At 36.8% G+C, this 5,726-nt stretch overlaps 1 pseudogene; it reads right to left on the reverse strand.

Annotated features, from left to right (window-relative positions):
• LOC141550869 (pleckstrin homology domain-containing family A member 3 pseudogene) overlaps positions 1–4,955 on the reverse strand; it is a 134,990-nt pseudogene extending 130,035 nt beyond the window's left edge.
• Positions 4,956–5,726: the final 771 nt, after the last annotated feature.

Consider the following 5,726-nt stretch of genomic DNA (forward strand, 5'->3'; position numbering starts at 1 on the left):
CTTTTTTTAAAATTAGACATGATTTTATTGCCAAATGATTTCTTTGACTATATACCTAATCAATTACATAAAATGAGCACACTCAATTATATTTTCTTCTTTTAAGTTATATAAATGTACTATTGTTCTAACAGTTGCATATACTATAAAAGTTATATAAATATAATTTACAATAGACACATAAATAGACCATTTATTATGTGTCTGGTGTAGTGTTAATTTTTGGAAAAATAGATAAACAAATACAAACAAACAAACAAAAAGTCAATCCCTACCTCACAAGGGACTTGCTGCATTCTGTTTGGTGGAAAGAATAACACATAAAAGAAAATTGGGGTGGGAAAAGAAGAAAAATTAAAGATGAAATAATGTTTAATTCTAAAGACAATACTGAAGAGGATGTTGATATGAACTATCTTGAGCTTTAGAAACTTTGACAACTGTATTGAGGATGTATTAGAGTAGGGGGAGACCTGAAGTAGAGAAAAAAATAAAAGTCTATTATAATAGTCTAAGTTATGATATCCTGAACTAAAGGGGGGGGTCAACAAATATTTATTGAGTCCTTCATTGTGGGCTAAACATTGAGCTAAAGCATCTATGTGAGTGTAGGGGAATTATTGTAGATGGAGTAGAGATTAAAATAGCAACATCTGATATTGTGACTATGTGGGATGGTGGGATGAGGGAGAATGTTGAATTAAGAATGACACTAAAGTCATGCACCTGGGTGACTCAAAAGATGGCATTATACTTGAAAGAAAGAAGATTCAGAATTGGTGTAACTTTGAAGGAAATGAGATTTGTAATATAATCTATATTGTTTTTGAGTCATTCAGTCATGTCCAATTTTTAGTGAACACATGGATCATATACTCTCACTCTCTCCTAAAGTGTGAATAAGCTCATGCTTATTGCACACATGATACTATATCTCCCTCTTATCTTTTGCTGTCCCCTTCTTCAGTATTTGATCTTCCAGAGACTAGTATGAAGAACAACACTGGAATTTGGGTTAGTTTGATATGGGGTCAAATTTATTTATTCTGTGCAATTCACTCTACCACACAAACTGAAGAGGAATGTGGCTATTAGTTATTAGTCATAGTTTAAGGTTACATTTACCTATTGATGTACATCTTCTATAACCATGGGGAAGAAATGTGGGTTATTGAGTAGGAGACAGAGATTTGGGGTTGCAAAGCTGCTGTTGAGTTTTATCTAGGGTCTAACTCCCTGAGGAAGCAATATTTATAGTGAAGTCATGAGAGGTCCAGGGTGAACAAAGAGAGGAATGATGAATGCAGATTGAGGAGGTATTAAAGAGAGGATATATATAGAGAGAGATATGTTAAAGAGAGGATATATAGAGAAAGTGAAGTGCAGTTTTCTTGTAGAGAAGCCTATGTTTGGCTATGATGGGGAGGATGAAAAATATTCCAAATTTCCACCCTGAAACTTACTGATTGGAATAACTGATACTGTCCCCCTGTGGCCATGACACTTTAGAGATCAATAGTGAAAGTACTCCTTTGTGAGATTTTAAAGAGATAACCCTAGGCATTAAGGAATTAAGTAATTTGCTGAAGTGCTTAATCCTTCTACTAATTGTTTCAAAGACAAGACTTGTACAGAAATCTTACTCTTTCCAAATTTATGCCTCTTTTCACTGTGCCTTAGACCAAAGCTTTTTAAACTATTGGTTGCCATCCCATATGGGATCTTGTAACTGAATGTGGGGGTCACGAAATTATGATTTGTTATTAGTAAATGTTTGATTTGTATATCTATTTTATATACCTATATACCCAAGATTATGTAAAAATTTCTCAGGAGAAAATATGTCACTAGTTGAAAAAGTTGAAGAAGCCCTGCCTTATATTTTGAAAATGTATTATTTTTTATCTCTTCTATGAATACAAATTTTCTTTGGAATGTGTTTATGAGATAATGGAAGGTTATTGGAAATTTTATTTATGCATACCAAAAAAGTGTAAATATAAAGAGTATTGGATTATGAGTTAGTTGGCAAGAGGTCAAATTTTGACTAACATTTACTATGTGATTTTGAAAATCACTGTAATGAGGGAAAGGAAAGGGGGAACCCCATTTCTCGGCGCATAGATAGTAAGATAATCCCATGAGACGCAGTGTCCCCTGTAAATGAATTTACAGGCCTGAAAACCTAGATTGATAAATAAAAGGTTTATTGTAGAAATTTGGAAGTAAAGCTCAGTTAGAAAGATGCCAGGGCCAGAGGTGGCCGCTGGGCGGGCAGGAACCCTTACATGGTCGGAAGTATACCATGTGTTGGTGGGGAGGGATCCTGCAAGGAGAGAGCTCCAGCTCATTTCTTTTATACCTAGAAGATGATGGGCCGTATCCCTAAGTTCTTGGCGGGCTTTTCAGTTAGCTCAGATCAGGTGAGGGCTGGGGGAAGCTGAGCTGATGGTGGGGCTGGGCCCGGATATTCAAAGGGTGCCTTTGACCAGGATTTGTGAATCAAGGTCAGCATGGGTTGGGCAATTAGAAAGGAATCTTAAAGGGACCTCAACACCCATCCACTTCACCTCTATAAACCTCATTTTTCTCATATGCCGGCAGCAAAGTGCTCTTCTCATAGTCAACTAGATCTGACTACATTCCTGAATCAAACACTAAATAGTTGTGATCCTGGGCAAGTCATTTAATTACTGTCTGTCTCAGTCTCCTTCTCTGTAAAATAGGTTAGTTTGAATTGTAGGAATTTATCTTAGTTTTACTCTAAAAAAGTGAAATGCTCCATGATTATCTCATTAAACTTTCACCTTTTCTGGTTCTTTACCAGATAACAATGTATGGGCAGCAATGAAAACAATTGAGAAATCTGGAATCAGAAGAATTCTTTTGCTGGACCTGCTTATTTATCATAAATCCTAAAGGGACTTAATTGCTGAATACATTATCAATACATTATCAAAGTAAGGTAAAATCTAATAGGTGATGTGAATTTCCACTGCTGTAGTAGAGTATGCAATATTCTCTTTTCAGGGAAACGCATGTTTAGGAATGGCAAGGCTTTTTCATTCATAATCGTAATTGTCTACTGAAAGTTTTAAACCTTACTTTCCATATCCTATATGTATATAATTTCACCTATTTATCTCAGACACAGCAATGTGAAATATTTTGTAGATAACAGAAGTTCAATGCACATTTTAAAATTATATATTATTAAAACTGGAATGGAATTTACAAATTATCAAATGCAATTTATTTAGTAGTAGGGATGGGTTGGGGTGTGAAACTGGGAGAGATTTATTTTAAAATCTCTAATTAATTGAGTTCCCCTCAGTTTCCTTGATCTGGTAATAGAAAAAAAAAAAAGAGGTGTTAAAGAAGTTTAATTTGCATTTTGTAAAGGGTGGGTCCTTCTCAGATTTCTAGTAGATGCTTTTCACCTTGTAAAGGATACATCTTCACTGGCTCACATCTTTAAAGTGATCTATTCATAGTTTTTAAAGGATGTTTTACTTGTGAGTGGCACCTTAATGTTTTGTAACAGTGTTCTCCTTTAGGACATGTGAAAAAAGTTAATCCCTCAAAACTATAAGAAGTCAGTCTAGCAATGAAGAAAACTCAGTAAAATCTGAGTTCTTGATCACTTTTTCATTTCTAGTAGAGTATATAAAAGGGGAATGAATTTATTCTCATCTAAATGCCCCATTAGCAATTATTCCTTGAAGTAATGTAAATGATTATGGAAAGTTGCATGTGTAGGTGTGATAAACATTAATATTAAGGCTATAAAGATATGTTAAGATATTAGTTGTTTCTTTTTTTATTAAATGCATTTTTTTCTTCAAGACAATATGATCACTGTTCAGCAGAAATATGTGATCAATTGTTTATACACACACAAATATGTGTATGTGTGTGTATATATGTGTGTGTATATATGTGTGTGTATATATGTGTGTGTATATATGTGTGTGTATATATGTGTGTGTATATATGTGTGTGTATATATGTGTGTGTATATATATATATATATATATATATTTTTTTTTTTTTTTTTTTTTTTTTTTTTTTTGCTCAGGCAATTGGGATTAAGTGACTTGGCCAGGGTCACACAGCTAGGAATGTTAAGTTTCTGAGACCAAATTTAAACTCAAGTCCTCCTAACTTCAGGGATGGTACTCTCTCCACTGTACCACCAAGCTGCCTGAAAATATTTCTTGAACAGAGAACAGATCTATTTAGGTCTTCATGAAGAATATCAGTTCACTCTGTACCTGAGTAGGTTCTTCTTCCTTCCTGAGAGATCTAATGAAGTGAAGGCCCTGGTACTTTTACAATGTGACTCTGAGCTGTGAGAACCAGGATGGCTGATGAAGGGTTTCATCATAGAACTGTTGAAGGCGACACTGAAGAAACTAAAGGATCTGGATGAGGCAAGTGAAACATCCCTGGTTTGAACATGGCATTCTTCCAGCGTGATGATGAATGAGTTTTATGTGGCACCAAGTGGAGAAGAAGTTTCCTTCATATTCTCTCCACTAGGGGATGAATACCTGTCATTATGATGGACGAATTTTCGGACGGTAAGAACTTGCTGCATTAAAAGGTCACAATAGAGGAGAATTTCAGACCTTTTGGTTTTCAGAGATTCATTGGTTTCACTTATTTTTCCTTTTTTTTTTGTTCTAGTGTCAGTAAAATAAGCTTTCATACTGCTCAAAGAGAACAGCTATCTCTGCCTCTACATCTTTCATATAGAAATAAATTTTTCTCCCCTGAAATGATTAATTCCCTTCTTGCATTGTCTGCTGGACGGACTTTAATTTCATCTCCGTGCGTCCTTTGCTCCCTTTGCACACACACTGTCCTGTGAATCATAATAGGATAATGTCTCTATCTAAAACAAACCCTGGAGATTGCCAACTTGTGAGATAATTGGTCCGAACCTCTTCCATCCTCAGAGCCCTGAGCTTCACATCCTCTCAGTGGGAGCCCAGGCCTCGGCCTCCTCCTCTCGTGGCACCGCAGCTTTGGCTCCGACTGAAACTCCCCCAGGCCAGCTACTTCAGCCAGAGCAGGAGCCGCAGCTATCTGAGTTGGCCCTCTCAAGAGGGATCCGGGCACTGGGAGGTCAGCACAGCCCCAGGCCCTAGCAGCTGAGACTGGACAGCTTGCAGAGGCTGGTGGGCTGTGGGCAAGCCTGAGCCTGAGCTTGCGCCTACGGCAGCTGCCGAGTTCAGTGTGCCTGGCTGCCTTTCCTCACTTTCCTGCCTCCCTCGCTCGTCTCTTTACCTCTTTCCTTCCCTACTTATTCCAACCTGCAATTTTGAATTAGAATTAGACTTTTTCTCATATTAAAAAAAATTAATTCTCATAATTTTAGTTTAAAATAAACTTAAAAACGAATGGAAGGGGCAGATAAGTGGTGCAGTGATCAGAGCACAAGCCTTAGAGTCAGGAGGACCTGTATTCAAATTCTAACTCAGACACTAGTCGTGTGATCCTAAGCATGTCTCAACTTCAATTACCTCTTCCCCAAAGAGAATTGAGAGGTTTGCATTGAACAAACTTCTTGATTCACTATTCCATAGTTGTGGGAGACAAAAGAAATAGACCTCAGAGTCCAGTTAAAAATTATGATTTTGCCTTGGGAGAATCAGAGAGACAACCTCTGGCCCAGGAGTAAGTCCCCACCATTTTGATGGATAAAGAAGACCATAACCTGT

Source organism: Sminthopsis crassicaudata, chromosome 1 (genome assembly GCF_048593235.1).
Source record: "Sminthopsis crassicaudata isolate SCR6 chromosome 1, ASM4859323v1, whole genome shotgun sequence".
Classification (NCBI taxonomy): Eukaryota; Metazoa; Chordata; class Mammalia; order Dasyuromorphia; family Dasyuridae; genus Sminthopsis; species Sminthopsis crassicaudata.